Raw genomic sequence first — 26,707 nt, 5'->3', positions numbered from 1 at the left:
GCTCACTGCCTGAACATGGAGCACAAAAAAGCCTACAGCACCTGGTATTCCCAGGCGGTCTCCCATCCAGGTACTAACTAGGCCCGAAACTGCTTAGCTTCTGAGATCAGACCAGATCAGGCACATTCAGTGTGGTCTGGCCGTAGGCTCTGGGTCTTCTGAGATTTGTACCTTTAAGCATCTAGTTGGCTAGACCATGCAGTTTTGAAAGCCAATTGAGAAATGGCTCACTGCCTGAACATGGAGCACAAAAAAGCCTACAGCACCTGGTATTCCCAGGCGGTCTCCCATCCAGGTACTAACTAGGCCCAACACTGCTTAGCTTCTGAGATCAGACGAGATCAGGCGCATTCAGTGTGGTGTGGCCGTAGGCTCTGGGCCTTCTGAGATTTGTACCTTTAAGCATCTAGTTGGCTAGACCATGCAGTTTTGAAAGCCAATTGAGAAATGGCTCACTGCCTGAACATGGAGCACAAAAAAGCCTACAGCACCTGGTATTCCCAGGCAGTCTCCCATCCAGGTACTAACTAGGCCCGACACTGCTTAGCTTCTGAGATCAGAGATCAGGCGCATTCAGTGTGGTGTGGCCGTGGGTTCTGGGCCTTCTGAGATTTGTACCTTTAAGCATCTAGTTGGCTAGACCATGCAGTTTTGAAAGCCAATTGAGAAATGGCTCACTGCCTGAACATGGAGCACAAAAAAGCCTACAGCACCTGGTATTCCCAGGCGGTCTCCCATCCAGGTACTAACTAGGCCCGATACTGCTTAGCTTCCGAGATCGGGCGCATTCATTGTGGTGTAGCCCTAAAATTGAGAAATGCTAAGAGTATTACTCTTATGCATTTACAGTTAGTAAGCTAAGCCATAAAGCCACTTGCAACATGATACCACGCTCATCACCCGATCAGCGCTCGATCAGGCTCGATCAGGCGAGATATATAAGACTTGTGGGCCCATTCAGGACTCCTATGTCTGGTTGGATAACTTTACTCCATCCATCCTGTTTCTGTTGCAGGGAGTTGGAGAGAACAACCAACACAACCATGGCTTTCTTTCAAGACTCTTTATGGACTCAATATTCTCTGAACTGCATTACATGTGAAGGTAGATTTATTACCCATGAACACACTACCCGTATGTTAATTTTATGTAAATAGGTAGCGCCAGCCCTCATGTTGTTGTCCAACATTTCCGCTATTAAAAGGGATACATTTATTTTGGAATCATAAGCAAATTTAAAAAGAAATTGAGAAGTGGCACAATTACTAATCATAGAGCACAAAAAAGCCTACAGAACCTGGTATTCCCAGGCGGTCTCCCATCCAGGTACTAACTAGGCCCGACACTGCTTAGCTTCTGAGATCAGACGAGATCAGGCGCATTCAGTGTGGTGTGGCCGTAGGCTCTGGGCCTTCTGAGATTTGTACCTTTAAGCATCTAGTTGGCTAGACCATGCAGTTTTGAAAGCCAATTGAGAAATGGCTCACTGCCTGAACATGGAGCACAAAAAAGCCTACAGCACCTGGTATTCCCAGGCGGTCTCCCATCCAGGTACTAACTAGGCCCGACACTGCTTAGCTTCTGAGATCAGACGAGATCAGGCGCATTCAGTGTGGTGTGGCGTAGGCTCTGGGCCTTCTGAGATTTGTACCTTTAAGCATCTAGTTGGCTAGACCATGCAGTTTTGAAAGCCAATTGAGAAATGGCTCACTGCCTGAACATGGAGCACAAAAAAGCCTACAGCACCTGGTATTCCCAGGCGGTCTCCCATCCAGGTACTAACTAGGCCCGAAACTGCTTAGCTTCCGAGATCGGGCGCATTCATTGTGGTGTAGCCCTAAAATTGAGAAATGCTAAGAGTATTACTCTTTTGCATTTACAGTTAGTAAGCTAAGCCATAAAGCCACTTGCAACATGATACCACGCTCATCACCCGATCAGCGCTGGATCAGGCTCGATCAGGCGAGATATATAAGACTTGTGGGCCCATTCAGGACTCCTATGTCTGGTTGGATAACTTTACTCCATCCATCCTGTTTCTGTTGCAGCGAGTTGGAGAGAACAACCAACACAACCATGGCTTTCTTTCAAGACTCTTTATGGACTCAATATTCTCTGAACTGCATTACATGTGAAGGTAGATTTATTACCCATGAACACACTACCCGTATGTTAATTTTATGTAAATAGGTAGCGCCAGCCCTCATGTTGTTGTCCAACATTTCCGCTATTAAAAGGGATACATTTATTTTGGAATCATAAGCAAATTTAAAAAGAAATTGAGAAGTGGCACAATTACTAATCATAGAGCACAAAAAAGCCTACAGCACCTGGTATTCCCAGGCGGTCTCCCATCCAGGTACTAACTAGGCCCGACACTGCTTAGCTTCTGAGATCAGACGAGATCAGGCGCATTCAGTGTGGTGTGGCCGTAGGCTCTGGGCCTTCTGAGATTTGTACCTTTAAGCATCTAGTTGGCTAGACCATGCAGTTTTGAAAGCCAATTGAGAAATGGCTCACTGCCTGAACATGGAGCACAAAAAAGCCTACAGCACCTGGTATTCCCAGGCGGTCTCCCATCCAGGTACTAACTAGGCCCAACACTGCTTAGCTTCTGAGATCAGACGAGATCAGGCGCATTCAGTGTGGTGTGGCCGTAGGCTCTGGGCCTTCTGAGATTTGTACCTTTAAGCATCTAGTTGGCTAGACCATGCAGTTTTGAAAGCCAATTGAGAAATGGCTCACTGCCTGAACATGGAGCACAAAAAAGCCTACAGCACCTGGTATTCCCAGGCGGTCTCCCATCCAGGTACTAACTAGGCCCGAAACTGCTTAGCTTCCGAGATCGGGCGCATTCATTGTGGTGTAGCCCTAAAATTGAGAAATGCTAAGAGTATTACTCTTTTGCATTTACAGTTAGTAAGCTAAGCCATAAAGCCACTTGCAACATGATACCACGCTCATCACCCGATCAGCGCTGGATCAGGCTCGATCAGGCGAGATATATAAGACTTGTGGGCCCATTCAGGACTCCTATGTCTGGTTGGATAACTTTACTCCATCCATCCTGTTTCTGTTGCAGCGAGTTGGAGAGAACAACCAACACAACCATGGCTTTCTTTCAAGACTCTTTATGGACTCAATATTCTCTGAACTGCATTACATGTGAAGGTAGATTTATTACCCATGAACACACTACCCGTATGTTAATTTTATGTAAATAGGTAGCGCCAGCCCTCATGTTGTTGTCCAACATTTCCGCTATTAAAAGGGATACATTTATTTTGGAATCATAAGCAAATTTAAAAAGAAATTGAGAAGTGGCACAATTACTAATCATAGAGCACAAAAAAGCCTACAGCACCTGGTATTCCCAGGCGGTCTCCCATCCAGGTACTAACTAGGCCCGACACTGCTTAGCTTCTGAGATCAGACGAGATCAGGCGCATTCAGTGTGGTCTGGCCATAGGCTCTGGGCCTTCTGAGATTTGTACCTTTAAGCATCTAGTTGGCTAGACCATGCAGTTTTGAAAGCCAATTGAGAAATGGCTCACTGCCTGAACATGGAGCACAAAAAAGCCTACAGCACCTGGTATTCCCAGGCGGTCTCCCATCCAGGTACTAACTAGGCCCGACACTGCTTAGCTTCTGAGATCAGACGAGATCAGGCGCATTCAGTGTGGTCTGGCCGTAGGCTCTGGGCCTTCTGAGATTTGTACCTTTAAGCATCTAATTGGCTAGACCATGCAGTTTTGAAAGCCAATTGAGAAATGGCTCACTGCCTGAACATGGAGCACAAAAAAGCCTACAGCACCTGGTATTCCCAGGCGGTCTCCCATCCAGGTACTAACTAGGCCTGACACTGCTTAGCTTCTGAGATCAGAGATCAGGCGCATTCAGTGTGGTGTGGCCGTGGGCTCTGGGCCTTCTGAGATTTGTACATTTAAGCATCTAGTTGGCTAGACCATGCAGTTTTGAAAGCCAATTGAGAAATGGCTCACTGCCTGAACATGGAGCACAAAAAAGCCTACAGCACCTGGTATTCCCAGGCGGTCTCCCATCCAGGTACTAACTAGGCCCGAAACTGCTTAGCTTCCGAGATCGGGCGCATTCATTGTGGTGTAGCCCTAAAATTGAGAAATGCTAAGAGTATTACTCTTATGCATTTACAGTTAGTAAGCTAAGCCATAAAGCCACCTGCAACATGATACCATGCTCATCACCCGATCAGCGCTCGATCAGGCTCGATCAGGCGAGATATATAAGACTTGTGGGCCCATTCAGGACTCCTATGTCTGGTTGGATAACTTTACTCCATCCATCCTGTTTCTGTTGCAGGGAGTTGGAGAGAACAACCAACACAACCATGGCTTTCTTTCAAGACTCTTTATGGACTCAATATTCTCTGAACTGCATTACATGTGAAGGTAGATTTATTACCCATGAACACACTACCCGTATGTTAATTTTATGTAAATAGGTAGCGCCAGCCCTCATGTTGTTGTCCAACATTTCCGCTATTAAAAGGGATACATTTATTTTGGAATCATAAGCAAATTTAAAAAGAAATTGAGAAGTGGCACAATTACTAATCATAGAGCACAAAAAAGCCTACAGCACCTGGTATTCCCAGGCGGTCTCCCATCCAGGTACTAACTAGGCCCGACACTGCTTAGCTTCTGAGATCAGGCACATTCAGTGTGGTGTGGCCGTAGGCTCTGGGCCTTCTGAGATTTGTACCTTTAAGCATCTAGTTGGCTAGACCATGCAGTTTTGAAAGCCAATTGAGAAATGGCTCACTGCCTGAACATGGAGCACAAAAAAGCCTACAGCACCTGGTATTCCCAGGCGGTCTCCCATCCAGGTACTAACTAGGCCCGACACTGCTTAGCTTCTGAGATCAGACGAGATCAGGCGCATTCAGTGTGGTGTGGCCGTAGGCTCTGGGCCTTCTGAGATTTGTACCTTTAAGCATCTAGTTGGCTAGACCATGCAGTTTTGAAAGCCAATTGAGAAATGGCTCACTGCCTGAACATGGAGCACAAAAAAGCCTACAGCACCTGGTATTCCCAGGCAGTCTCCCATCCAGGTACTAACTAGGCCCGACACTGCTTAGCTTCTGAGATCAGAGATCAGGCGCATTCAGTGTGGTGTGGCCGTGGGTTCTGGGCCTTCTGAGATTTGTACCTTTAAGCATCTAGTTGGCTAGACCATGCAGTTTTGAAAGCCAATTGAGAAATGGCTCACTGCCTGAACATGGAGCACAAAAAAGCCTACAGCACCTGGTATTCCCAGGCGGTCTCCCATCCAGGTACTAACTAGGCCCGATACTGCTTAGCTTCCGAGATCGGGCGCATTCATTGTGGTGTAGCCCTAAAATTGAGAAATGCTAAGAGTATTACTCTTATGCATTTACAGTTAGTAAGCTAAGCCATAAAGCCACTTGCAACATGATACCACGCTCATCACCCGATCAGCGCTCGATCAGGCTCGATCAGGCGAGATATATAAGACTTGTGGGCCCATTCAGGACTCCTATGTCCGGTTGGATAACTTTACTCCATCCATCCTGTTTCTGTTGCAGGGAGTTGGAGAGAACAACCAACACAACCATGGCTTTCTTTCAAGACTCTTTATGGACTCAATATTCTCTGAACTGCATTACATGTGAAGGTAGATTTATTACCCATGAACACACTACCCGTATGTTAATTTTATGTAAATAGGTAGCGCCAGCCCTCATGTTGTTGTCCAACATTTCCGCTATTAAAAGGGATACATTTATTTTGGAATCATAAGCAAATTTAAAAAGAAATTGAGAAGTGGCACAATTACTAATCATAGAGCACAAAAAAGCCTACAGCACCTGGTATTCCCAGGCGGTCTCCCATCCAGGTACTAACTAGGCCCGACACTGCTTAGCTTCTGAGATCAGACGAGATCAGGCGCATTCAGTGTGGTGTGGCCGTAGGCTCTGGGCCTTCTGAGATTTGTACCTTTAAGCATCTAGTTGGCTAGACCATGCAGTTTTGAAAGCCAATTGAGAAATGGCTCACTGCCTGAACATGGAGCACAAAAAAGCCTACAGCACCTGGTATTCCCAGGCGGTCTCCCATCCAGGTACTAACTAGGCCCGAAACTGCTTAGCTTCCGAGATCGGGCGCATTCATTGTGGTGTAGCCCTAAAATTGAGAAATGCTAAGAGTATTACTCTTATGCATTTACAGTTAGTAAGCTAAGCCATAAAGCCACTTGCAACATGATACCACGCTCATCACCCGATCAGCGCTCGATCAGGCGAGATATATAAGACTTGTGGGCCCATTCAGGACTCCTATGTCTGGTAGGATAACTTTACTCCATCCATCCTGTTTCTGTTGCAGGGAGTTGGAGAGAACAACCAACACAACCATGGCTTTCTTTCAAGACTCTTTATGGACTCAATATTCTCTGAACTGCATTACATGTGAAGGTAGATTTATTACCCATGAACACACTACCCGTATGTTAATTTTATGTAAATAGGTAGCGCCAGCCCTCATGTTGTTGTCCAACATTTCCGCTATTAAAAGGGATACATTTATTTTGGAATCATAAGCAAATTTAAAAAGAAATTGAGAAGTGGCACAATTACTAATCATAGAGCACAAAAAAGCCTACAGCACCTGGTATTCCCAGGCGGTCTCCCATCCAGGTACTAACTAGGCCCAACACTGCTTAGCTTCTGAGATCAGGCACATTCAGTGTGGTGTGGCCGTAGGCTCTGGGCCTTCTGAGATTTGTACCTTTAAGCATCTAGTTGGCTAGACCATGCAGTTTTGAAAGCCAATTGAGAAATGGCTCACTGCCTGAACATGGAGCACAAAAAAGCCTACAGCACCTGGTATTCCCAGGCGGTCTCCCATCCAGGTACTAACTAGGCCCGACACTGCTTAGCTTCTGAGATCAGACGAGATCAGGCGCATTCAGTGTGGTGTGGCCGTAGGCTCTGGGCCTTCTGAGATTTGTACCTTTAAGCATCTAGTTGGCTAGACCATGCAGTTTTGAAAGCCAATTGAGAAATGGCTCACTGCCTGAACATGGAGCACAAAAAAGCCTACAGCACCTGGTATTCCCAGGCAGTCTCCCATCCAGGTACTAACTAGGCCCGACACTGCTTAGCTTCTGAGATCAGAGATCAGGCGCATTCAGTGTGGTGTGGCCGTGGGTTCTGGGCCTTCTGAGATTTGTACCTTTAAGCATCTAGTTGGCTAGACCATGCAGTTTTGAAAGCCAATTGAGAAATGGCTCACTGCCTGAACATGGAGCACAAAAAAGCCTACAGCACCTGGTATTCCCAGGCGGTCTCCCATCCAGGTACTAACTAGGCCTGATACTGCTTAGCTTCCGAGATCGGGCGCATTCATTGTGGTGTAGCCCTAAAATTGAGAAATGCTAAGAGTATTACTCTTATGCATTTACAGTTAGTAAGCTAAGCCATAAAGCCACTTGCAACATGATACCACGCTCATCACCCGATCAGCGCTCGATCAGGCTCGATCAGGCGAGATATATAAGACTTGTGGGCCCATTCAGGACTCCTATGTCTGGTTGGATAACTTTACTCCATCCATCCTGTTTCTGTTGCAGGGAGTTGGAGAGAACAACCAACACAACCATGGCTTTCTTTCAAGACTCTTTATGGACTCAATATTCTCTGAACTGCATTACATGTGAAGGTAGATTTATTACCCATGAACACACTACCCGTATGTTAATTTTATGTAAATAGGTAGCGCCAGCCCTCATGTTGTTGTCCAACATTTCCGCTATTAAAAGGGATACATTTATTTTGGAATCATAAGCAAATTTAAAAAGAAATTGAGAAGTGGCACAATTACTAATCATAGAGCACAAAAAAGCCTACAGCACCTGGTATTCCCAGGCGGTCTCCCATCCAGGTACTAACTAGGCCCGGCACTGCTTAGCTTCTGAGATCAGGCACATTCAGTGTGGTGTGGCCGTAGGCTCTGGGCCTTCTGAGATTTGTACCTTTAAGCATCTAGTTGGCTAGACCATGCAGTTTTGAAAGCCAATTGAGAAATGGCTCACTGCCTGAACATGGAGCACAAAAAAGCCTACAGCACCTGGTATTCCCAGGCGGTCTCCCATCCAGGTACTAACTAGGCCCGAAACTGCTTAGCTTCTGAGATCAGACGAGATCAGGCACATTCAGTGTGGTCTGGCCGTAGGCTCTGGGTCTTCTGAGATTTGTACCTTTAAGCATCTAGTTGGCTAGACCATGCAGTTTTGAAAGCCAATTGAGAAATGGCTCACTGCCTGAACATGGAGCACAAAAAAGCCTACAGCACCTGGTATTCCCAGGCGGTCTCCCATCCAGGTACTAACTAGGCCCAACACTGCTTAGCTTCTGAGATCAGACGAGATCAGGCGCATTCAGTGTGGTGTGGCCGTAGGCTCTGGGCCTTCTGAGATTTGTACCTTTAAGCATCTAGTTGGCTAGACCATGCAGTTTTGAAAGCCAATTGAGAAATGGCTCACTGCCTGAACATGGAGCACAAAAAAGCCTACAGCACCTGGTATTCCCAGGCAGTCTCCCATCCAGGTACTAACTAGGCCCGACACTGCTTAGCTTCTGAGATCAGAGATCAGGCGCATTCAGTGTGGTGTGGCCGTGGGTTCTGGGCCTTCTGAGATTTGTACCTTTAAGCATCTAGTTGGCTAGACCATGCAGTTTTGAAAGCCAATTGAGAAATGGCTCACTGCCTGAACATGGAGCACAAAAAAGCCTACAGCACCTGGTATTCCCAGGCGGTCTCCCATCCAGGTACTAACTAGGCCCGATACTGCTTAGCTTCCGAGATCGGGCGCATTCATTGTGGTGTAGCCCTAAAATTGAGAAATGCTAAGAGTATTACTCTTATGCATTTACAGTTAGTAAGCTAAGCCATAAAGCCACTTGCAACATGATACCACGCTCATCACCCGATCAGCGCTCGATCAGGCTCGATCAGGCGAGATATATAAGACTTGTGGGCCCATTCAGGACTCCTATGTCTGGTTGGATAACTTTACTCCATCCATCCTGTTTCTGTTGCAGGGAGTTGGAGAGAACAACCAACACAACCATGGCTTTCTTTCAAGACTCTTTATGGACTCAATATTCTCTGAACTGCATTACATGTGAAGGTAGATTTATTACCCATGAACACACTACCCGTATGTTAATTTTATGTAAATAGGTAGCGCCAGCCCTCATGTTGTTGTCCAACATTTCCGCTATTAAAAGGGATACATTTATTTTGGAATCATAAGCAAATTTAAAAAGAAATTGAGAAGTGGCACAATTACTAATCATAGAGCACAAAAAAGCCTACAGAACCTGGTATTCCCAGGCGGTCTCCCATCCAGGTACTAACTAGGCCCGACACTGCTTAGCTTCTGAGATCAGAAGAGATCAGGCGCATTCAGTGTGGTGTGGCCGTAGGCTCTGGGCCTTCTGAGATTTGTACCTTTAAGCATCTAGTTGGCTAGACCATGCAGTTTTGAAAGCCAATTGAGAAATGGCTCACTGCCTGAACATGGAGCACAAAAAAGCCTACAGCACCTGGTATTCCCAGGCGGTCTCCCATCCAGGTACTAACTAGGCCCGACACTGCTTAGCTTCTGAGATCAGACGAGATCAGGCGCATTCAGTGTGGTGTGGCGTAGGCTCTGGGCCTTCTGAGATTTGTACCTTTAAGCATCTAGTTGGCTAGACCATGCAGTTTTGAAAGCCAATTGAGAAATGGCTCACTGCCTGAACATGGAGCACAAAAAAGCCTACAGCACCTGGTATTCCCAGGCGGTCTCCCATCCAGGTACTAACTAGGCCCGAAACTGCTTAGCTTCCGAGATCGGGCGCATTCATTGTGGTGTAGCCCTAAAATTGAGAAATGCTAAGAGTATTACTCTTTTGCATTTACAGTTAGTAAGCTAAGCCATAAAGCCACTTGCAACATGATACCACGCTCATCACCCGATCAGCGCTGGATCAGGCTCGATCAGGCGAGATATATAAGACTTGTGGGCCCATTCAGGACTCCTATGTCTGGTTGGATAACTTTACTCCATCCATCCTGTTTCTGTTGCAGCGAGTTGGAGAGAACAACCAACACAACCATGGCTTTCTTTCAAGACTCTTTATGGACTCAATATTCTCTGAACTGCATTACATGTGAAGGTAGATTTATTACCCATGAACACACTACCCGTATGTTAATTTTATGTAAATAGGTAGCGCCAGCCCTCATGTTGTTGTCCAACATTTCCGCTATTAAAAGGGATACATTTATTTTGGAATCATAAGCAAATTTAAAAAGAAATTGAGAAGTGGCACAATTACTAATCATAGAGCACAAAAAAGCCTACAGCACCTGGTATTCCCAGGCGGTCTCCCATCCAGGTACTAACTAGGCCCGACACTGCTTAGCTTCTGAGATCAGACGAGATCAGGCGCATTCAGTGTGGTGCGGCCGTAGGCTCTGGGCCTTCTGAGATTTGTACCTTTAAGCATCTAGTTGGCTAGACCATGCAGTTTTGAAAGCCAATTGAGAAATGGCTCACTGCCTGAACATGGAGCACAAAAAAGCCTACAGCACCTGGTATTCCCAGGCGGTCTCCCATCCAGGTACTAACTAGGCCCGAAACTGCTTAGCTTCCGAGATCGGGCGCATTCATTGTGGTGTAGCCCTAAAATTGAGAAATGCTAAGAGTATTACTCTTATGCATTTACAGTTAGTAAGCTAAGCCATAAAGCCACTTGCAACATGATACCACGCTCATCACCCGATCAGCGCTCGATCAGGCGAGATATATAAGACTTGTGGGCCCATTCAGGACTCCTATGTCTGGTAGGATAACTTTACTCCATCCATCCTGTTTCTGTTGCAGGGAGTTGGAGAGAACAACCAACACAACCATGGCTTTCTTTCAAGACTCTTTATGGACTCAATATTCTCTGAACTGCATTACATGTGAAGGTAGATTTATTACCCATGAACACACTACCCGTATGTTAATTTTATGTAAATAGGTAGCGCCAGCCCTCATGTTGTTGTCCAACATTTCCGCTAGTAAAAGGGATACATTTATTTTGGAATCATAAGCAAATTTAAAAAGAAATTGAGAAGTGGCACAATTACTAATCATAGAGCACAAAAAAGCCTACAGCACCTGGTATTCCCAGGCAGTCTCCCATCCAGGTACTAACTAGGCCCGACACTGCTTAGCTTCTGAAATCAGACGAGATCAGGCGCATTCAGTGTGGTGTGGCCGTAGGCTCTGGGCCTTCTGAGATTCCTTTAAGCATCTAGTTGGCTAGACCATGCAGTTTTGAAAGCCAATTGAGAAATGGCTCACTGCCTGAACATGGAGCACAAAAAAGCCTACAGCACCTGGTATTCCCAGGCGGTCTCCCATCCAGGTACTAACTAGGCCCGACACTGCTTAGCTTCTGAGATCAGACGAGATCAGGCGCATTCAGTGTGGTGTGGCCGTAGGCTCTGGGCCTTCTGAGATTTGTACCTTTAAGCATCTAGTTGGCTAGAACATGCAGTTTTGAAAGCCAATTGAGAAATGGCTCACTGCCTGAACATGGAGCACAAAAAAGCCTACAGCACCTGGTATTCCCAGGCGGTCTCCCATCCAGGTACTAACTAGGCCTGACACTGATTAGCTTCTGAGATCAGACGAGATCAGGCGCATTCAGTGTGGTGTGGCCGTAGGCTCTGGGCCTTCTGAGATTTGTACCTTTAAGCATCTAGTTGGCTAGACCATGCAGTTTTGAAAGCCAATTGAGAAATGGCTCACTGCCTGAACATGGAGCACAAAAAAGCCTACAGCACCTGGTATTCCCAGGCGGTCTCCCATCCAGGTACTAACTAGGCCCAAAACTGCTTAGCTTCCGAGATCGGGCGCATTCATTGTGGTGTAGCCCTAAAATTGAGAAATGCTAAGAGTATTACTCTTTTGCATTTACAGTTAGTAAGCTAAACCATAAAGCCACTTGCAACATGATACCACGCTCATCACCCGATCAGCGCTCGATCAGGCTCGATCAGGCGAGATATATAAGACTTGTGGGCCCATTCAGGACTCCTATGTCTGGTTGGATAACTTTACTCCATCCATCCTGTTTCTGTTGCAGGGAGTTGGAGAGAACAACCAACACAACCATGGCTTTCTTTCAAGACTCTTTATGGACTCAATATTCTCTGAACTGCATTACTGCATTACATGTGAAGGTAGATTTATTACCCATGAACACACTACCCGTATGTTAATTTTATGTAAATAGGTAGCGCCAGCCCTCATGTTGTTGTCCAACATTTCCGCTATTAAAAGGGATACATTTATTTTGGAATCATAAGCAAATTTAAAAAGAAATTGAGAAGTGGCACAATTACTAATCATAGAGCACAAAAAAGCCTACAGCACCTGGTATTCCCAGGCGGTCTCCCATCCAGGTACTAACTAGGCCCGACACTGCTTAGCTTCTGAGATCAGACGCATTCAGTGTGGTCTGGCCGTAGGCTCTGGGCCTTCTGAGATTTGTACCTTTAAGCATCTAGTTGGCTAGACCATGCAGTTTTGAAAGCCAATTGAGAAATGGCTCACTGCCTGAACATGGAGCACAAAAAAGCCTACAGCACCTGGTATTCCCAGGCAGTCTCCCATCCAGGTACTAACTAGGCCCGACACTGCTTAGCTTCTGAGATCAGACGAGATCAGGCGCATTCAGTGTGGTCTGGCCGTAGGCTCTGGGCCTTCTGAGATTTGTACCTTTAAGCATCTAGTTGGCTAGACCATGCAGTTTTGAAAGCCAATTGAGAAATGGCTCACTGCCTGAACATGGAGCACAAAAAAGCCTACAGCACCTGGTATTCCCAGGCGGTCTCCCATCCAGGTACTAACTAGGCCCGACACTGCTTAGCTTCTGAGATCAGACGAGATCAGGCGCATTCAGTGTGGTCTGGCCGTAGGCTCTGGGCCTTCTGAGATTTGTACCTTTAAGCATCTAGTTGGCTAGACCATGCAGTTTTGAAAGCCAATTGAGAAATGGCTCACTGCCTGAACATGGAGCACAAAAAAGCCTACAGCACCTGGTATTCCCAGGCGGTCTCCCATCCAGGTATTAACTAGGCCCGACACTGCTTAGCTTCTGAGATCAGAGATCAGGCGCATTCAGTGTGGTGTGGCCGTGGGCTCTGGTCCTTCTGAGATGTGTACATTTAAGCATCTAGTTGGCTAGACCATGCAGTTTTGAAAGCCAATTGAGAAATGGCTCACTGCCTGAACATGGAGCACAAAAAAGCCTACAGCACCTGGTATTCCCAGGCGGTCTCCCATCCAGGTAGTAACTAGGCCCGAAACTGCTTAGCTTCCGAGATCGGGCGCATTCATTGTGGTGTAGCCCTAAAATTGAGAAATGCTAAGAGTATTACTCTTATGCATTTACAGTTAGTAAGCTAAGCCATAAAGCCACTTGCAACATGATACCATGCTCATCACCCGATCAGCGCTCGATCAGGCTCGATCAGGCGAGATATATAAGACTTGTGGCCCCATTCAGGACTCCTATGTCTGGTTGGATAACTTTACTCCATCCATCCTGTTTCTGTTGCAGGGAGTTGGAGAGAACAACCAACACAACCATGGCTTTCTTTCAAGACTCTTTATGGACTCAATATTCTCTGAACTGCATTACATTTGAAGGTAGATTTATTACCCATGAACACACTACCCGTATGTTAATTTTATGTAAATAGGTAGCGCCAGCCCTCATGTTGTTGTCCAACATTTCCGCTATTAAAAGGGATACATTTATTTTGGAATCATAAGCAAATTTAAAAAGAAATTGAGAAGTGGCACAATTACTAATCATAGAGCACAAAAAAGCCTACAGAACCTGGTATTCCCAGGCGGTCTCCCATCCAGGTACTAACTAGGCCCGACACTGCTTAGCTTCTGAGATCAGACGCATTCAGTGTGGTGTGGCCGTAGGCTCTGGGCCTTCTGAGATTTGTACCTTTAAGCATCTAGTTGGCTAGACCATGCAGTTTTGAAAGTCAATTGAGAAATGGCTCACTGCCTGAACATGGAGCACAAAAAAGCCTACAGCACCTGGTATTCCCAGGCGGTCTCCCATCCAGGTACTAACTAGGCCCGAAACTGCTTAGCTTCCGAGATCGGGCGCATTCATTGTGGTGTAACCCTAAAATTGAGAAATGCTAAGAGTATTACTCTTTTGCATTTACAGTTAGTAAGCTAAGCCATAAAGCCACTTGCAACATGATACCACGCTCATCACCCGATCAGCGCTGGATCAGGCTCGATCAGGCGAGATATATAAGACTTGTGGGCCCATTCAGGACTCCTATGTCTGGTTGGATAACTTTACTCCATCCATCCTGTTTCTGTTGCAGGGAGTTGGAGAGAACAACCAACACAACCATGGCTTTCTTTCAAGACTCTTTATGGACTCAATATTCTCTGAACTGCATTACATGTGAAGGTAGATTTATTACCCATGAACACACTACCCGTATGTTAATTTTATGTAAATAGGTAGCGCCAGCCCTCATGTTGTTGTCCAACATTTCCGCTATTAAAAGGGATACATTTATTTTGGAATCATAAGCAAATTTAAAAAGAAATTGAGAAGTGGCACAATTACTAATCATAGAGCACAAAAAAGCCTACAGAACCTGGTATTCCCAGGCGGTCTCCCATCCAGGTACTAACTAGGCCCGATACTGCTTAGCTTCTGAGATCAGACGAGATCAGGCGCATTCAGTGTGGTGTGGCTGTAGGCTCTGGGCCTTCTGAGATTTGTACCTTTAAGCATCTAGTTGGCTAGACCATGCAGTTTTGAAAGCCAATTGAGAAATGGCTCACTGCCTGAACATGGAGCACAAAAAAGCCTACAGCACCTGGTATTCCCAGGCGGTCTCCCATCCAGGTACTAACTACGCCCAACACTGCTTAGCTTCTGAGATCAGACAAGATCAGGCGCATTCAGTGTGGTGTGGCCGTAGGCTCTGGGCCTTCTGAGATTTGTACCTTTAAGCATCTAGTTGGCTAGACCATGCAGTTTTGAAAGCCAATTGAGAAATGGCTCACTGCCTGAACATGGAGCACAAAAAAGCCTACAGCACCTGGTATTCCCAGGCGGTCTCCCATCCAGGTACTAACTAGGCCCGAAACTGCTTAGCTTCCGAGATCGGGCCCATTCATTGTGGTGTAGCCCTAAAATTGAGAAATGCTAAGAGTATTACTCTTATGCATTTACAGTTAGTAAGCTAAGCCATAAAGCCACTTGCAACATGATACCACGCTCATCACCCGATCAGCGCTCGATCAGGCTCGATCAGGCGAGATATATAAGACTTGTGGGCCCATTCAGGACTCCTATGTCTGGTTGGATAACTTTACTCCATCCATCCTGTTTCTGTTGCAGGGAGTTGGAGAGAACAACCAACACAACCATGGCTTTCTTTCAAGACTCTTTATGGACTCAATATTCTCTGAACTGCATTACATGTGAAGGTAGATTTATTACCCATGAACACACTACCCGTATGTTAATTTTATGTAAATAGGTAGCGCCAGCCCTCATGTTGTTGTCCAACATTTCCGCTATTAAAAGGGATACATTTATTTTGGAATCATAAGCAAATTTAAAAAGAAATTGAGAAGTGGCACAATTACTAATCATAGAGCACAAAAAAGCCTACAGCACCTGGTATTCCCAGGCGGTCTCCCATCCAGGTACTAACTAGGCCCGACACTGCTTAGCTTCTGAGATCAGGCACATTCAGTGTGGTGTGGCCGTAGGCTCTGGGCCTTCTGAGATTTGTACCTTTAAGCATCTAGTTGGCTAGACCATGCAGTTTTGAAAGCCAATTGAGAAATGGCTCACTGCCTGAACATGGAGCACAAAAAAGCCTACAGCACCTGGTATTCCCAGGCGGTCTCCCATCCAGGTACTAACTAGGCCCGAAACTGCTTAGCTTCTGAGATCAGACGAGATCAGGCACATTCAGTGTGGTCTGGCCGTAGGCTCTGGGTCTTCTGAGATTTGTACCTTTAAGCATCTAGTTGGCTAGACCATGCAGTTTTGAAAGCCAATTGAGAAATGGCTCACTGCCTGAACATGGAGCACAAAAAAGCCTACAGCACCTGGTATTCCCAGGCGGTCTCCCATCCAGGTACTAACTAGGCCCGACACTGCTTAGCTTCTGAGATCAGACGAGATCAGGCGCATTCAGTGTGGTGTGGCCGTAGGCTCTGGGCCTTCTGAGATTTGTACCTTTAAGCATCTAGTTGGCTAGACCATGCAGTTTTGAAAGCCAATTGAGAAATGGCTCACTGCCTGAACATGGAGCACAAAAAAGCCTACAGCACCTGGTATTCCCAGGCAGTCTCCCATCCAGGTACTAACTAGGCCCGACACTGCTTAGCTTCTGAGATCAGAGATCAGGCGCATTCAGTGTGGTGTGGCCGTGGGTTCTGGGCCTTCTGAGATTTGTACCTTTAAGCATCTAGTTGGCTAGACCATGCAGTTTTGAAAGCCAATTGAGAAATGGCTCACTGCCTGAACATGGAGCACAAAAAAGCCTACAGCACCTGGTATTCCCAGGCGGTCTCCCATCCAGGTACTAACTAGGCCCGATACTGCTTAGCTTCCGAGATCGGGCGCATTCATTGTGGTGTAGCCCTAAAATTGAGAAATGCTAAGAGTATTACTCTTATGCATTTACAGTTAGTAAGCTAAGCCATAAAGCCACTTGCAACATGATACCACGCTCATCACCCGATCAGCGCTCGATCAGGCTCGATCAGGCGAGATATATAAGACTTGTGGGCCCATTCAGGACTCCTATGTCTGGTTGGATAACTTTACTCCATCCATCCTGTTTCTGTTGCAGGGAGTTGGAGAGAACAACCAACACAACCATGGCTTTCTTTCAAGACTCTTTATGGACTCAATATTCTCTGAACTGCATTACATGTGAAGGTAGATTTATTACCCATGAACACACTACCCGTATGTTAATTTTATGTAAATAGGTAGCGCCAGCCCTCATGTTGTTGTCCAACATTTCCGCTATTAAAAGGGATACATTTATTTTGGAATCATAAGCAAATTTAAAAAGAAATTGAGAAGTGGCACAATTACTAATCATAGAGCACAAAAAAGCCTACAGAACCTGGTATTCCCAGGCGGTCTCCCATCCAGGTACTAACTAGGCCCGACACTGCTTAGCTTCTGAGATCAGACGAGATCAGGCGCATTCAGTGTGGTGTGGCCGTAGGCTCTGGGCCTTCTGAGATTTGTACCTTTAAGCATCTAGTTGGCTAGACCATGCAGTTTTGAAAGCCAATTGAGAAATGGCTCACTGCCTGAACATGGAGCACAAAAAAGCCTACAGCACCTGGTATTCCCAGGCGGTCTCCCATCCAGGTACTAACTAGGCCCAACACTGCTTAGCTTCTGAGATCAGACGAGATCAGGCGCATTCAGTGTGGTGTGGCCGTAGGCTCTGGGCCTTCTGAGATTTGTACCTTTAAGCATCTAGTTGGCTAGACCATGCAGTTTTGAAAGCCAATTGAGAAATGGCTCACTGCCTGAACATGGAGCACAAAAAAGCCTACAGCACCTGGTATTCCCAGGCGGTCTCCCATCCAGGTACTAACTAGGCCCGAAACTGCTTAGCTTCCGAGATCGGGCGCATTCATTGTGGTGTAGCCCTAAAATTGAGAAATGCTAAGAGTATTACTCTTTTGCATTTACAGTTAGTAAGCTAAGCCATAAAGCCACTTGCAACATGATACCACGCTCATCACCCGATCAGCGCTGGATCAGGCTCGATCAGGCGAGATATATAAGACTTGTGGGCCCATTCAGGACTCCTATGTCTGGTTGGATAACTTTACTCCATCCATCCTGTTTCTGTTGCAGCGAGTTGGAGAGAACAACCAACACAACCATGGCTTTCTTTCAAGACTCTTTATGGACTCAATATTCTCTGAACTGCATTACATGTGAAGGTAGATTTATTACCCATGAACACACTACCCGTATGTTAATTTTATGTAAATAGGTAGCGCCAGCCCTCATGTTGTTGTCCAACATTTCCGCTATTAAAAGGGATACATTTATTTTGGAATCATAAGCAAATTTAAAAAGAAATTGAGAAGTGGCACAATTACTAATCATAGAGCACAAAAAAGCCTACAGCACCTGGTATTCCCAGGCGGTCTCCCATCCAGGTACTAACTAGGCCCGACACTGCTTAGCTTCTGAGATCAGACGAGATCAGGCGCATTCAGTGTGGTCTGGCCATAGGCTCTGGGCCTTCTGAGATTTGTACCTTTAAGCATCTAGTTGGCTAGACCATGCAGTTTTGAAAGCCAATTGAGAAATGGCTCACTGCCTGAACATGGAGCACAAAAAAGCCTACAGCACCTGGTATTCCCAGGCGGTCTCCCATCCAGGTACTAACTAGGCCCGACACTGCTTAGCTTCTGAGATCAGACGAGATCAGGCGCATTCAGTGTGGTCTGGCCGTAGGCTCTGGGCCTTCTGAGATTTGTACCTTTAAGCATCTAGTTGGCTAGACCATGCAGTTTTGAAAGCCAATTGAGAAATGGCTCACTGCCTGAACATGGAGCACAAAAAAGCCTACAGCACCTGGTATTCCCAGGCGGTCTCCCATCCAGGTACTAACTAGGCCTGACACTGCTTAGCTTCTGAGATCAGAGATCAGGCGCATTCAGTGTGGTGTGGCCGTGGGCTCTGGGCCTTCTGAGATTTGTACATTTAAGCATCTAGTTGGCTAGACCATGCAGTTTTGAAAGCCAATTGAGAAATGGCTCACTGCCTGAACATGGAGCACAAAAAAGCCTACAGCACCTGGTATTCCCAGGCGGTCTCCCATCCAGGTACTAACTAGGCCCGAAACTGCTTAGCTTCCGAGATCGGGCGCATTCATTGTGGTGTAGCCCTAAAATTGAGAAATGCTAAGAGTATTACTCTTATGCATTTACAGTTAGTAAGCTAAGCCATAAAGCCACCTGCAACATGATACCATGCTCATCACCCGATCAGCGCTCGATCAGGCTCGATCAGGCGAGATATATAAGACTTGTGGGCCCATTCAGGACTCCTATGTCTGGTTGGATAACTTTACTCCATCCATCCTGTTTCTGTTGCAGGGAGTTGGAGAGAACAACCAACACAACCATGGCTTTCTTTCAAGACTCTTTATGGACTCAATATTCTCTGAACTGCATTACATGTGAAGGTAGATTTATTACCCATGAACACACTACCCGTATGTTAATTTTATGTAAATAGGTAGCGCCAGCCCTCATGTTGTTGTCCAACATTTCCGCTATTAAAAGGGATACATTTATTTTGGAATCATAAGCAAATTTAAAAAGAAATTGAGAAGTGGCACAATTACTAATCATAGAGCACAAAAAAGCCTACAGCACCTGGTATTCCCAGGCGGTCTCCCATCCAGGTACTAACTAGGCCCGACACTGCTTAGCTTCTGAGATCAGGCACATTCAGTGTGGTGTGGCCGTAGGCTCTGGGCCTTCTGAGATTTGTACCTTTAAGCATCTAGTTGGCTAGACCATGCAGTTTTGAAAGCCAATTGAGAAATGGCTCACTGCCTGAACATGGAGCACAAAAAAGCCTACAGCACCTGGTATTCCCAGGCGGTCTCCCATCCAGGTACTAACTAGGCCCGACACTGCTTAGCTTCTGAGATCAGACGAGATCAGGCGCATTCAGTGTGGTGTGGCCGTAGGCTCTGGGCCTTCTGAGATTTGTACCTTTAAGCATCTAGTTGGCTAGACCATGCAGTTTTGAAAGCCAATTGAGAAATGGCTCACTGCCTGAACATGGAGCACAAAAAAGCCTACAGCACCTGGTATTCCCAGGCAGTCTCCCATCCAGGTACTAACTAGGCCCGACACTGCTTAGCTTCTGAGATCAGAGATCAGGCGCATTCAGTGTGGTGTGGCCGTGGGTTCTGGGCCTTCTGAGATTTGTACCTTTAAGCATCTAGTTGGCTAGACCATGCAGTTTTGAAAGCCAATTGAGAAATGGCTCACTGCCTGAACATGGAGCACAAAAAAGCCTACAGCACCTGGTATTCCCAGGCGGTCTCCCATCCAGGTACTAACTAGGCCCGATACTGCTTAGCTTCCGAGATCGGGCGCATTCATTGTGGTGTAGCCCTAAAATTGAGAAATGCTAAGAGTATTACTCTTATGCATTTACAGTTAGTAAGCTAAGCCATAAAGCCACTTGCAACATGATACCACGCTCATCACCCGATCAGCGCTCGATCAGGCTCGATCAGGCGAGATATATAAGACTTGTGGGCCCATTCAGGACTCCTATGTCCGGTTGGATAACTTTACTCCATCCATCCTGTTTCTGTTGCAGGGAGTTGGAGAGAACAACCAACACAACCATGGCTTTCTTTCAAGACTCTTTATGGACTCAATATTCTCTGAACTGCATTACATGTGAAGGTAGATTTATTACCCATGAACACACTACCCGTATGTTAATTTTATGTAAATAGGTAGCGCCAGCCCTCATGTTGTTGTCCAACATTTCCGCTATTAAAAGGGATACATTTATTTTGGAATCATAAGCAAATTTAAAAAGAAATTGAGAAGTGGCACAATTACTAATCATAGAGCACAAAAAAGCCTACAGCACCTGGTATTCCCCGTCGGTCTCCCATCCAGGTACTAACTAGGCCCGACACTGCTTAGCTTCTGAGATCAGGCACATTCAGTGTGGTGTGGCCGTAGGCTCTGGGCCTTCTGAGATTTGTACCTTTAAGCATCTAGTTGGCTAGACCATGCAGTTTTGAAAGCCAATTGAGAAATGGCTCACTGCCTGAACATGGAGCACAAAAAAGCCTACAGCACCTGGTATTCCCAGGCGGTCTCCCATCCAGGTACTAACTAGGCCCGAAACTGCTTAGCTTCTGAGATCAGACGAGATCAGGCACATTCAGTGTGGTCTGGCCGTAGGCTCTGGGTCTTCTGAGATTTGTACCTTTAAGCATCTAGTTGGCTAGACCATGCAGTTTTGAAAGCCAATTGAGAAATGGCTCACTGCCTGAACATGGAGCACAAAAAAGCCTACAGCACCTGGTATTCCCAGGCGGTCTCCCATCCAGGTACTAACTAGGCCCGACACTGCTTAGCTTCTGAGATCAGACGAGATCAGGCGCATTCAGTGTGGTGTGGCCGTAGGCTCTGGGCCTTCTGAGATTTGTACCTTTAAGCATCTAGTTGGCTAGACCATGCAGTTTTGAAAGCCAATTGAGAAATGGCTCACTGCCTGAACATGGAGCACAAAAAAGCCTACAGCACCTGGTATTCCCAGGCAGTCTCTCATCCAGGTACTAACTAGGCCCGACACTGCTTAGCTTCTGAGATCAGAGATCAGGCGCATTCAGTGTGGTGTGGCCGTGGGTTCTGGGCCTTCTGAGATTTGTACCTTTAAGCATCTAGTTGGCTAGACCATGCAGTTTTGAAAGCCAATTGAGAAATGGCTCACTGCCTGAACATGGAGCACAAAAAAGCCTACAGCACCTGGTATTCCCAGGCGGTCTCCCATCCAGGTACTAACTAGGCCCGATACTGCTTAGCTTCCGAGATCGGGCGCATTCATTGTGGTGTAGCCCTAAAATTGAGAAATGCTAAGAGTATTACTCTTATGCATTTACAGTTAGTAAGCTAAGCCATAAAGCCACTTGCAACATGATACCACGCTCATCACCCGATCAGCGCTCGATCAGGCTCGATCAGGCGAGATATATAAGACTTGTGGGCCCATTCAGGACTCCTATGTCTGGTTGGATAACTTTACTCCATCCATCCTGTTTCTGTTGCAGGGAGTTGGAGAGAACAACCAACACAACCATGGCTTTCTTTCAAGACTCTTTATGGACTCAATATTCTCTGAACTGCATTACATGTGAAGGTAGATTTATTACCCATGAACACACTACCCGTATGTTAATTTTATGTAAATAGGTAGCGCCAGCCCTCATGTTGTTGTCCAACATTTCCGCTATTAAAAGGGATACATTTATTTTGGAATCATAAGCAAATTTAAAAAGAAATTGAGAAGTGGCACAATTACTAATCATAGAGCACAAAAAAGCCTACAGAACCTGGTATTCCCAGGCGGTCTCCCATCCAGGTACTAACTAGGCCCGACACTGCTTAGCTTCTGAGATCAGACAAGATCAGGCGCATTCAGTGTGGTGTGGCCGTAGGCTCTGGGCCTTCTGAGATTTGTACCTTTAAGCATCTAGTTGGCTAGACCATGCAGTTTTGAAAGCCAATTGAGAAATGGCTCACTGCCTGAACATGGAGCACAAAAAAGCCTACAGCACCTGGTATTCCCAGGCGGTCTCCCATCCAGGTACTAACTAGGCCCGACACTGCTTAGCTTCTGAGATCAGACGAGATCAGGCGCATTCAGTGTGGTGTGGCCGTAGGCTCTGGGCCTTCTGAGATTTGTACCTTTAAGCATCTAGTTGGCTAGACCATGCAGTTTTGAAAGCCAATTGAGAAATGGCTCACTGCCTGAACATGGAGCACAAAAAAGCCTACAGCACCTGGTATTCCCAGGCGGTCTCCCATCCAGGTACTAACTAGGCCCGAAACTGCTTAGCTTCCGAGATCGGGCGCATTCATTGTGGTGTAGCCCTAAAATTGAGAAATGCTAAGAGTATTGCTCTTTTGCATTTACAGTTAGTAAGCTAAGCCATAAAGCCACTTGCAACATGATACCAAGCTCATCACCCGATCAGCGCTGGATCAGGCTCGATCAGGCGAGATATATAAGACTTGTGGGCCCATTCAGGACTCCTATGTCTGGTTGGATAACTTTACTCCATCCATCCTGTTTCTGTTGCAGCGAGTTGGAGAGAACAACCAACACAACCATGGCTTTCTTTCAAGACTCTTTATGGACTCAATATTCTCTGAACTGCATTACATGTGAAGGTAGATTTATTACCCATGAACACACTACCCGTATGTTAATTTTATGTAAATAGGTAGCGCCAGCCCTCATGTTGTTGTCCAACATTTCCGCTATTAAAAGGGATACATTTATTTTGGAATCATAAGCAAATTTAAAAAGAAATTGAGAAGTGGCACAATTACTAATCATAGAGCACAAAAAAGCCTACAGCACCTGGTATTCCCAGGCGGTCTCCCATCCAGGTACTAACTAGGCCCAACACTGCTTAGCTTCTGAGATCAGACGAGATCAGGCGCATTCAGTGTGGTGTGGCCGTAGGCTCTGGGCCTTCTGAGATTTGTACCTTTAAGCATCTAGTTGGCTAGACCATGCAGTTTTGAAAGCCAATTGAGAAATGGCTCACTGCCTGAACATGGAGCACAAAAAAGCCTACAGCACCTGGTATTCCCAGGCGGTCTCCCATCCAGGTACTAACTAGGCCCGAAACTGCTTAGCTTCCGAGATCGGGCGCATTCATTGTGGTGTAGCCCTAAAATTGAGAAATGCTAAGAGTATTACTCTTATGCATTTACAGTTAGTAAGCTAAGCCATAAAGCCACTTGCAACATGATACCACGCTCATCACCCGATCAGCGCTCGATCAGGCGAGATATATAAGACTTGTGGGCCCATTCAGGACTCCTATGTCTGGTAGGATAACTTTACTCCATCCATCCTGTTTCTGTTGCAGGGAGTTGGAGAGAACAACCAACACAACCATGGCTTTCTTTCAAGACTCTTTGTGGACTCAATATTCTCTGAACTGCATTACATGTGAAGGTAGATTTATTACCCATGAACACACTACCCGTATGTTAATTTTATGTAAATAGGTAGCGCCAGCCCTCATGTTGTTGTCCAACATTTCCGCTATTAAAAGGGATACATTTATTTTGGAATCATAAGCAAATTTAAAAAGAAATTGAGAAGTGGCACAATTACTAATCATAGAGCACAAAAAAGCCTACAGCACCTGGTATTCCCAGGCGGTCTCCCATCCAGGTACTAACTAGGCCCGACACTGCTTAGCTTCTGAGATCAGGCACATTCAGTGTGGTGTGGCCGTAGGCTCTGGGCCTTCTGAGATTTGTACCTTTAAGCATCTAGTTGGCTAGACCATGCAGTTTTGAAAGCCAATTGAGAAATGGCTCACTGCCTGAACATGGAGCACAAAAAAGCCTACAGCACCTGGTATTCCCAGGCGGTCTCCCATCCAGGTACTAACTAGGCCCGACACTGCTTAGCTTCTGAGATCAGACGAGATCAGGCGCATTCAGTGTGGTGTGGCCGTAGGCTCTGGGCCTTCTGAGATTTGTACCTTTAAGCATCTAGTTGGCTAGACCATGCAGTTTTGAAAGCCAATTGAGAAATGGCTCACTGCCTGAACATGGAGCACAAAAAAGCCTACAGCACCTGGTATTCCCAGGCGGTCTCCCATCCAGGTACTAACTAGGCCCGAAACTGCTTAGCTTCCGAGATCGGGCGCATTCATTGTGGTGTAGCCCTAAAATTGAGAAATGCTAAGAGTATTACTCTTTTGCATTTACAGTTAGTAAGCTAAGCCATAAAGCCACTTGCAACATGATACCACGCTCATCACCCGATCAGCGCTGGATCAGGCTCGATCAGGCGAGATATATAAGACTTGTGGGCCCATTCAGGACTCCTATGTCTGGTTGGATAACTTTACTCCATCCATCCTGTTTCTGTTGCAGCGAGTTGGAGAGAACAACCAACACAACCATGGCTTTCTTTCAAGACTCTTTATGGACTCAATATTCTCTGAACTGCATTACATGTGAAGGTAGATTTATTACCCATGAACACACTACCCGTATGTTAATTTTATGTAAATAGGTAGCGCCAGCCCTCATGTTGTTGTCCAACATTTCCGCTATTAAAAGGGATACATTTATTTTGGAATCATAAGCAAATTTAAAAAGAAATTGAGAAGTGGCACAATTACTAATCATAGAGCACAAAAAAGCCTACAGCACCTGGTATTCCCAGGCGGTCTCCCATCCAGGTACTAACTAGGCCCGACACTGCTTAGCTTCTGAGATCAGACGAGATCAGGCGCATTCAGTGTGGTCTGGCCATAGGCTCTGGGCCTTCTGAGATTTGTACCTTTAAGCATCTAGTTGGCTAGACCATGCAGTTTTGAAAGCCAATTGAGAAATGGCTCACTGCCTGAACATGGAGCACAAAAAAGCCTACAGCACCTGGTATTCCCAGGCGGTCTCCCATCCAGGTACTAACTAGGCCCGACACTGCTTAGCTTCTGAGATCAGACGAGATCAGGCGCATTCAGTGTGGTCTGGCCGTAGGCTCTGGGCCTTCTGAGATTTGTACCTTTAAGCATCTAGTTGGCTAGACCATGCAGTTTTGAAAGCCAATTGAGAAATGGCTCACTGCCTGAACATGGAGCACAAAAAAGCCTACAGCACCTGGTATTCCCAGGCGGTCTCCCATCCAGGTACTAACTAGGCCTGACACTGCTTAGCTTCTGAGATCAGAGATCAGGCGCATTCAGTGTGGTGTGGCCGTGGGCTCTGGGCCTTCTGAGATTTGTACATTTAAGCATCTAGTTGGCTAGACCATGCAGTTTTGAAAGCCAATTGAGAAATGGCTCACTGCCTGAACATGGAGCACAAAAAAGCCTACAGCACCTGGTATTCCCAGGCGGTCTCCCATCCAGGTACTAACTAGGCCCGAAACTGCTTAGCTTCCGAGATCGGGCGCATTCATTGTGGTGTAGCCCTAAAATTGAGAAATGCTAAGAGTATTACTCTTATGCATTTACAGTTAGTAAGCTAAGCCATAAAGCCACCTGCAACATGATACCATGCTCATCACCCGATCAGCGCTCGATCAGGCTCGATCAGGCGAGATATATAAGACTTGTGGGCCCATTCAGGACTCCTATGTCTGGTTGGATAACTTTACTCCATCCATCCTGTTTCTGTTGCAGGGAGTTGGAGAGAACAACCAACACAACCATGGCTTTCTTTCAAGACTCTTTATGGACTCAATATTCTCTGAACTGCATTACATGTGAAGGTAGATTTATTACCCATGAACACACTACCCGTATGTTAATTTTATGTAAATAGGTAGCGCCAGCCCTCATGTTGTTGTCCAACATTTCCGCTATTAAAAGGGATACATTTATTTTGGAATCATAAGCAAATTTAAAAAGAAATTGAGAAGTGGCACAATTACTAATCATAGAGCACAAAAAAGCCTACAGCACCTGGTATTCCCAGGCGGTCTCCCATCCAGGTACTAACTAGGCCCGACACTGCTTAGCTTCTGAGATCAGGCACATTCAGTGTGGTGTGGCCGTAGGCTCTGGGCCTTCTGAGATTTGTACCTTTAAGCATCTAGTTGGCTAGACCATGCAGTTTTGAAAGCCAATTGAGAAATGGCTCACTGCCTGAACATGGAGCACAAAAAAGCCTACAGCACCTGGTATTCCCAGGCGGTCTCCCATCCAGGTACTAACTAGGCCCGACACTGCTTAGCTTCTGAGATCAGACGAGATCAGGCGCATTCAGTGTGGTGTGGCCGTAGGCTCTGGGCCTTCTG

The 26,707-nt window shown here is 46.1% G+C and overlaps 38 non-coding genes and 41 pseudogenes across 38 annotated transcripts; all 79 read right to left on the bottom strand.

Annotated features, from left to right (window-relative positions):
• Positions 1 to 29: 29 nt before the first annotated feature.
• Positions 30 to 148, bottom strand: LOC138494639 (5S ribosomal RNA; annotated as a pseudogene).
• Positions 149 to 254: 106 nt separating this feature from the next.
• Positions 255 to 373, bottom strand: LOC138497025 (5S ribosomal RNA). The gene has a single exon (XR_011278453.1). It is a non-coding gene; the product is annotated as a 5S ribosomal RNA (ribosomal RNA).
• Positions 374 to 479: 106 nt separating this feature from the next.
• Positions 480 to 595, bottom strand: LOC138494966 (5S ribosomal RNA; annotated as a pseudogene).
• Positions 596 to 701: 106 nt separating this feature from the next.
• Positions 702 to 810, bottom strand: LOC138495651 (5S ribosomal RNA; annotated as a pseudogene).
• A 475-nt stretch (positions 811 to 1,285) lies between these two features.
• LOC138493859 (5S ribosomal RNA) lies at positions 1,286 to 1,404 on the bottom strand. Its single transcript, XR_011276843.1, has one exon. It is a non-coding gene; the product is annotated as a 5S ribosomal RNA (ribosomal RNA).
• Positions 1,405 to 1,510: 106 nt separating this feature from the next.
• LOC138494437 (5S ribosomal RNA) lies at positions 1,511 to 1,628 on the bottom strand. Its single transcript, XR_011277367.1, has one exon. It is a non-coding gene; the product is annotated as a 5S ribosomal RNA (ribosomal RNA).
• Positions 1,629 to 1,734: 106 nt separating this feature from the next.
• Positions 1,735 to 1,843, bottom strand: LOC138495790 (5S ribosomal RNA; annotated as a pseudogene).
• A 475-nt stretch (positions 1,844 to 2,318) lies between these two features.
• LOC138494658 (5S ribosomal RNA) lies at positions 2,319 to 2,437 on the bottom strand. Its single transcript, XR_011277539.1, has one exon. It is a non-coding gene; the product is annotated as a 5S ribosomal RNA (ribosomal RNA).
• A 106-nt stretch (positions 2,438 to 2,543) lies between these two features.
• LOC138497012 (5S ribosomal RNA) lies at positions 2,544 to 2,662 on the bottom strand. The gene has a single exon (XR_011278442.1). It is a non-coding gene; the product is annotated as a 5S ribosomal RNA (ribosomal RNA).
• Positions 2,663 to 2,768: 106 nt separating this feature from the next.
• LOC138495789 (5S ribosomal RNA) lies at positions 2,769 to 2,877 on the bottom strand (annotated as a pseudogene).
• A 475-nt stretch (positions 2,878 to 3,352) lies between these two features.
• On the bottom strand, positions 3,353 to 3,471 carry LOC138493500 (5S ribosomal RNA). The gene has a single exon (XR_011276517.1). It is a non-coding gene; the product is annotated as a 5S ribosomal RNA (ribosomal RNA).
• A 106-nt stretch (positions 3,472 to 3,577) lies between these two features.
• Positions 3,578 to 3,696, bottom strand: LOC138496965 (5S ribosomal RNA). Its single transcript, XR_011278400.1, has one exon. It is a non-coding gene; the product is annotated as a 5S ribosomal RNA (ribosomal RNA).
• A 106-nt stretch (positions 3,697 to 3,802) lies between these two features.
• LOC138494863 (5S ribosomal RNA) lies at positions 3,803 to 3,918 on the bottom strand (annotated as a pseudogene).
• Positions 3,919 to 4,024: 106 nt separating this feature from the next.
• Positions 4,025 to 4,133, bottom strand: LOC138495788 (5S ribosomal RNA; annotated as a pseudogene).
• A 475-nt stretch (positions 4,134 to 4,608) lies between these two features.
• LOC138494922 (5S ribosomal RNA) lies at positions 4,609 to 4,717 on the bottom strand (annotated as a pseudogene).
• A 106-nt stretch (positions 4,718 to 4,823) lies between these two features.
• Positions 4,824 to 4,942, bottom strand: LOC138494646 (5S ribosomal RNA). Its single transcript, XR_011277538.1, has one exon. It is a non-coding gene; the product is annotated as a 5S ribosomal RNA (ribosomal RNA).
• Positions 4,943 to 5,048: 106 nt separating this feature from the next.
• LOC138494965 (5S ribosomal RNA) lies at positions 5,049 to 5,164 on the bottom strand (annotated as a pseudogene).
• Positions 5,165 to 5,270: 106 nt separating this feature from the next.
• LOC138495649 (5S ribosomal RNA) lies at positions 5,271 to 5,379 on the bottom strand (annotated as a pseudogene).
• Positions 5,380 to 5,854: 475 nt separating this feature from the next.
• Positions 5,855 to 5,973, bottom strand: LOC138494634 (5S ribosomal RNA). Its single transcript, XR_011277537.1, has one exon. It is a non-coding gene; the product is annotated as a 5S ribosomal RNA (ribosomal RNA).
• Positions 5,974 to 6,079: 106 nt separating this feature from the next.
• LOC138495786 (5S ribosomal RNA) lies at positions 6,080 to 6,188 on the bottom strand (annotated as a pseudogene).
• Positions 6,189 to 6,653: 465 nt separating this feature from the next.
• Positions 6,654 to 6,762, bottom strand: LOC138494880 (5S ribosomal RNA; annotated as a pseudogene).
• A 106-nt stretch (positions 6,763 to 6,868) lies between these two features.
• On the bottom strand, positions 6,869 to 6,987 carry LOC138494622 (5S ribosomal RNA). Its single transcript, XR_011277535.1, has one exon. It is a non-coding gene; the product is annotated as a 5S ribosomal RNA (ribosomal RNA).
• Positions 6,988 to 7,093: 106 nt separating this feature from the next.
• Positions 7,094 to 7,209, bottom strand: LOC138494963 (5S ribosomal RNA; annotated as a pseudogene).
• Positions 7,210 to 7,899: 690 nt separating this feature from the next.
• LOC138495023 (5S ribosomal RNA) lies at positions 7,900 to 8,008 on the bottom strand (annotated as a pseudogene).
• A 106-nt stretch (positions 8,009 to 8,114) lies between these two features.
• On the bottom strand, positions 8,115 to 8,233 carry LOC138494227 (5S ribosomal RNA). Its single transcript, XR_011277176.1, has one exon. It is a non-coding gene; the product is annotated as a 5S ribosomal RNA (ribosomal RNA).
• A 106-nt stretch (positions 8,234 to 8,339) lies between these two features.
• Positions 8,340 to 8,458, bottom strand: LOC138497000 (5S ribosomal RNA). The gene has a single exon (XR_011278431.1). It is a non-coding gene; the product is annotated as a 5S ribosomal RNA (ribosomal RNA).
• A 106-nt stretch (positions 8,459 to 8,564) lies between these two features.
• On the bottom strand, positions 8,565 to 8,680 carry LOC138494962 (5S ribosomal RNA; annotated as a pseudogene).
• A 106-nt stretch (positions 8,681 to 8,786) lies between these two features.
• On the bottom strand, positions 8,787 to 8,895 carry LOC138495648 (5S ribosomal RNA; annotated as a pseudogene).
• A 475-nt stretch (positions 8,896 to 9,370) lies between these two features.
• LOC138494097 (5S ribosomal RNA) lies at positions 9,371 to 9,489 on the bottom strand. The gene has a single exon (XR_011277059.1). It is a non-coding gene; the product is annotated as a 5S ribosomal RNA (ribosomal RNA).
• Positions 9,490 to 9,595: 106 nt separating this feature from the next.
• On the bottom strand, positions 9,596 to 9,713 carry LOC138494436 (5S ribosomal RNA). Its single transcript, XR_011277366.1, has one exon. It is a non-coding gene; the product is annotated as a 5S ribosomal RNA (ribosomal RNA).
• A 106-nt stretch (positions 9,714 to 9,819) lies between these two features.
• On the bottom strand, positions 9,820 to 9,928 carry LOC138495784 (5S ribosomal RNA; annotated as a pseudogene).
• Positions 9,929 to 10,403: 475 nt separating this feature from the next.
• LOC138493552 (5S ribosomal RNA) lies at positions 10,404 to 10,522 on the bottom strand. Its single transcript, XR_011276564.1, has one exon. It is a non-coding gene; the product is annotated as a 5S ribosomal RNA (ribosomal RNA).
• Positions 10,523 to 10,628: 106 nt separating this feature from the next.
• Positions 10,629 to 10,737, bottom strand: LOC138495783 (5S ribosomal RNA; annotated as a pseudogene).
• A 465-nt stretch (positions 10,738 to 11,202) lies between these two features.
• On the bottom strand, positions 11,203 to 11,321 carry LOC138494140 (5S ribosomal RNA). The gene has a single exon (XR_011277097.1). It is a non-coding gene; the product is annotated as a 5S ribosomal RNA (ribosomal RNA).
• A 102-nt stretch (positions 11,322 to 11,423) lies between these two features.
• LOC138494609 (5S ribosomal RNA) lies at positions 11,424 to 11,542 on the bottom strand. Its single transcript, XR_011277523.1, has one exon. It is a non-coding gene; the product is annotated as a 5S ribosomal RNA (ribosomal RNA).
• A 106-nt stretch (positions 11,543 to 11,648) lies between these two features.
• LOC138494245 (5S ribosomal RNA) lies at positions 11,649 to 11,767 on the bottom strand. The gene has a single exon (XR_011277192.1). It is a non-coding gene; the product is annotated as a 5S ribosomal RNA (ribosomal RNA).
• Positions 11,768 to 11,873: 106 nt separating this feature from the next.
• On the bottom strand, positions 11,874 to 11,982 carry LOC138495608 (5S ribosomal RNA; annotated as a pseudogene).
• A 483-nt stretch (positions 11,983 to 12,465) lies between these two features.
• LOC138495121 (5S ribosomal RNA) lies at positions 12,466 to 12,574 on the bottom strand (annotated as a pseudogene).
• Positions 12,575 to 12,680: 106 nt separating this feature from the next.
• On the bottom strand, positions 12,681 to 12,799 carry LOC138493669 (5S ribosomal RNA). The gene has a single exon (XR_011276671.1). It is a non-coding gene; the product is annotated as a 5S ribosomal RNA (ribosomal RNA).
• Positions 12,800 to 12,905: 106 nt separating this feature from the next.
• On the bottom strand, positions 12,906 to 13,024 carry LOC138496964 (5S ribosomal RNA). Its single transcript, XR_011278399.1, has one exon. It is a non-coding gene; the product is annotated as a 5S ribosomal RNA (ribosomal RNA).
• A 106-nt stretch (positions 13,025 to 13,130) lies between these two features.
• On the bottom strand, positions 13,131 to 13,246 carry LOC138494843 (5S ribosomal RNA; annotated as a pseudogene).
• A 690-nt stretch (positions 13,247 to 13,936) lies between these two features.
• On the bottom strand, positions 13,937 to 14,045 carry LOC138495282 (5S ribosomal RNA; annotated as a pseudogene).
• A 690-nt stretch (positions 14,046 to 14,735) lies between these two features.
• On the bottom strand, positions 14,736 to 14,854 carry LOC138494421 (5S ribosomal RNA). Its single transcript, XR_011277352.1, has one exon. It is a non-coding gene; the product is annotated as a 5S ribosomal RNA (ribosomal RNA).
• A 106-nt stretch (positions 14,855 to 14,960) lies between these two features.
• LOC138494304 (5S ribosomal RNA) lies at positions 14,961 to 15,079 on the bottom strand. The gene has a single exon (XR_011277246.1). It is a non-coding gene; the product is annotated as a 5S ribosomal RNA (ribosomal RNA).
• A 690-nt stretch (positions 15,080 to 15,769) lies between these two features.
• LOC138494920 (5S ribosomal RNA) lies at positions 15,770 to 15,878 on the bottom strand (annotated as a pseudogene).
• A 106-nt stretch (positions 15,879 to 15,984) lies between these two features.
• Positions 15,985 to 16,103, bottom strand: LOC138494226 (5S ribosomal RNA). The gene has a single exon (XR_011277175.1). It is a non-coding gene; the product is annotated as a 5S ribosomal RNA (ribosomal RNA).
• Positions 16,104 to 16,209: 106 nt separating this feature from the next.
• Positions 16,210 to 16,328, bottom strand: LOC138494597 (5S ribosomal RNA). Its single transcript, XR_011277512.1, has one exon. It is a non-coding gene; the product is annotated as a 5S ribosomal RNA (ribosomal RNA).
• A 106-nt stretch (positions 16,329 to 16,434) lies between these two features.
• On the bottom strand, positions 16,435 to 16,550 carry LOC138494961 (5S ribosomal RNA; annotated as a pseudogene).
• A 106-nt stretch (positions 16,551 to 16,656) lies between these two features.
• Positions 16,657 to 16,765, bottom strand: LOC138495647 (5S ribosomal RNA; annotated as a pseudogene).
• A 475-nt stretch (positions 16,766 to 17,240) lies between these two features.
• Positions 17,241 to 17,359, bottom strand: LOC138493858 (5S ribosomal RNA). The gene has a single exon (XR_011276842.1). It is a non-coding gene; the product is annotated as a 5S ribosomal RNA (ribosomal RNA).
• Positions 17,360 to 17,465: 106 nt separating this feature from the next.
• Positions 17,466 to 17,584, bottom strand: LOC138496987 (5S ribosomal RNA). Its single transcript, XR_011278420.1, has one exon. It is a non-coding gene; the product is annotated as a 5S ribosomal RNA (ribosomal RNA).
• Positions 17,585 to 17,690: 106 nt separating this feature from the next.
• Positions 17,691 to 17,799, bottom strand: LOC138495782 (5S ribosomal RNA; annotated as a pseudogene).
• A 475-nt stretch (positions 17,800 to 18,274) lies between these two features.
• On the bottom strand, positions 18,275 to 18,393 carry LOC138493499 (5S ribosomal RNA). Its single transcript, XR_011276516.1, has one exon. It is a non-coding gene; the product is annotated as a 5S ribosomal RNA (ribosomal RNA).
• A 106-nt stretch (positions 18,394 to 18,499) lies between these two features.
• Positions 18,500 to 18,618, bottom strand: LOC138496961 (5S ribosomal RNA). Its single transcript, XR_011278397.1, has one exon. It is a non-coding gene; the product is annotated as a 5S ribosomal RNA (ribosomal RNA).
• Positions 18,619 to 18,724: 106 nt separating this feature from the next.
• On the bottom strand, positions 18,725 to 18,840 carry LOC138494862 (5S ribosomal RNA; annotated as a pseudogene).
• A 106-nt stretch (positions 18,841 to 18,946) lies between these two features.
• LOC138495781 (5S ribosomal RNA) lies at positions 18,947 to 19,055 on the bottom strand (annotated as a pseudogene).
• A 475-nt stretch (positions 19,056 to 19,530) lies between these two features.
• LOC138494919 (5S ribosomal RNA) lies at positions 19,531 to 19,639 on the bottom strand (annotated as a pseudogene).
• Positions 19,640 to 19,745: 106 nt separating this feature from the next.
• LOC138494584 (5S ribosomal RNA) lies at positions 19,746 to 19,864 on the bottom strand. The gene has a single exon (XR_011277501.1). It is a non-coding gene; the product is annotated as a 5S ribosomal RNA (ribosomal RNA).
• A 106-nt stretch (positions 19,865 to 19,970) lies between these two features.
• LOC138494960 (5S ribosomal RNA) lies at positions 19,971 to 20,086 on the bottom strand (annotated as a pseudogene).
• Positions 20,087 to 20,192: 106 nt separating this feature from the next.
• Positions 20,193 to 20,301, bottom strand: LOC138495646 (5S ribosomal RNA; annotated as a pseudogene).
• Positions 20,302 to 20,776: 475 nt separating this feature from the next.
• Positions 20,777 to 20,885, bottom strand: LOC138495249 (5S ribosomal RNA; annotated as a pseudogene).
• Positions 20,886 to 20,991: 106 nt separating this feature from the next.
• Positions 20,992 to 21,110, bottom strand: LOC138494225 (5S ribosomal RNA). Its single transcript, XR_011277174.1, has one exon. It is a non-coding gene; the product is annotated as a 5S ribosomal RNA (ribosomal RNA).
• A 106-nt stretch (positions 21,111 to 21,216) lies between these two features.
• On the bottom strand, positions 21,217 to 21,335 carry LOC138494572 (5S ribosomal RNA). Its single transcript, XR_011277490.1, has one exon. It is a non-coding gene; the product is annotated as a 5S ribosomal RNA (ribosomal RNA).
• Positions 21,336 to 21,441: 106 nt separating this feature from the next.
• LOC138495255 (5S ribosomal RNA) lies at positions 21,442 to 21,557 on the bottom strand (annotated as a pseudogene).
• A 106-nt stretch (positions 21,558 to 21,663) lies between these two features.
• On the bottom strand, positions 21,664 to 21,772 carry LOC138495645 (5S ribosomal RNA; annotated as a pseudogene).
• Positions 21,773 to 22,247: 475 nt separating this feature from the next.
• Positions 22,248 to 22,366, bottom strand: LOC138494382 (5S ribosomal RNA). Its single transcript, XR_011277317.1, has one exon. It is a non-coding gene; the product is annotated as a 5S ribosomal RNA (ribosomal RNA).
• A 106-nt stretch (positions 22,367 to 22,472) lies between these two features.
• Positions 22,473 to 22,591, bottom strand: LOC138494560 (5S ribosomal RNA). Its single transcript, XR_011277479.1, has one exon. It is a non-coding gene; the product is annotated as a 5S ribosomal RNA (ribosomal RNA).
• A 106-nt stretch (positions 22,592 to 22,697) lies between these two features.
• LOC138495780 (5S ribosomal RNA) lies at positions 22,698 to 22,806 on the bottom strand (annotated as a pseudogene).
• Positions 22,807 to 23,281: 475 nt separating this feature from the next.
• LOC138496975 (5S ribosomal RNA) lies at positions 23,282 to 23,400 on the bottom strand. The gene has a single exon (XR_011278409.1). It is a non-coding gene; the product is annotated as a 5S ribosomal RNA (ribosomal RNA).
• Positions 23,401 to 23,506: 106 nt separating this feature from the next.
• LOC138495778 (5S ribosomal RNA) lies at positions 23,507 to 23,615 on the bottom strand (annotated as a pseudogene).
• A 465-nt stretch (positions 23,616 to 24,080) lies between these two features.
• On the bottom strand, positions 24,081 to 24,189 carry LOC138494918 (5S ribosomal RNA; annotated as a pseudogene).
• Positions 24,190 to 24,295: 106 nt separating this feature from the next.
• On the bottom strand, positions 24,296 to 24,414 carry LOC138494547 (5S ribosomal RNA). The gene has a single exon (XR_011277467.1). It is a non-coding gene; the product is annotated as a 5S ribosomal RNA (ribosomal RNA).
• Positions 24,415 to 24,520: 106 nt separating this feature from the next.
• Positions 24,521 to 24,629, bottom strand: LOC138495777 (5S ribosomal RNA; annotated as a pseudogene).
• A 475-nt stretch (positions 24,630 to 25,104) lies between these two features.
• On the bottom strand, positions 25,105 to 25,223 carry LOC138493498 (5S ribosomal RNA). Its single transcript, XR_011276515.1, has one exon. It is a non-coding gene; the product is annotated as a 5S ribosomal RNA (ribosomal RNA).
• A 106-nt stretch (positions 25,224 to 25,329) lies between these two features.
• LOC138496949 (5S ribosomal RNA) lies at positions 25,330 to 25,448 on the bottom strand. Its single transcript, XR_011278393.1, has one exon. It is a non-coding gene; the product is annotated as a 5S ribosomal RNA (ribosomal RNA).
• Positions 25,449 to 25,554: 106 nt separating this feature from the next.
• LOC138494861 (5S ribosomal RNA) lies at positions 25,555 to 25,670 on the bottom strand (annotated as a pseudogene).
• Positions 25,671 to 25,776: 106 nt separating this feature from the next.
• LOC138495775 (5S ribosomal RNA) lies at positions 25,777 to 25,885 on the bottom strand (annotated as a pseudogene).
• A 475-nt stretch (positions 25,886 to 26,360) lies between these two features.
• Positions 26,361 to 26,469, bottom strand: LOC138494917 (5S ribosomal RNA; annotated as a pseudogene).
• Positions 26,470 to 26,575: 106 nt separating this feature from the next.
• LOC138494535 (5S ribosomal RNA) lies at positions 26,576 to 26,694 on the bottom strand. The gene has a single exon (XR_011277456.1). It is a non-coding gene; the product is annotated as a 5S ribosomal RNA (ribosomal RNA).
• Positions 26,695 to 26,707: the final 13 nt, after the last annotated feature.

Source organism: Ambystoma mexicanum, chromosome 10, assembly GCF_040938575.1.
Source record: "Ambystoma mexicanum isolate Mex_15411 chromosome 10, UKY_AmexF1_1, whole genome shotgun sequence".
NCBI lineage: Eukaryota > Metazoa > Chordata > Amphibia > Caudata > Ambystomatidae > Ambystoma > Ambystoma mexicanum.
The sequence above is the reverse complement of the archived record's forward strand: the minus strand, read 5'-3'. Positions and strand labels throughout refer to the sequence as shown.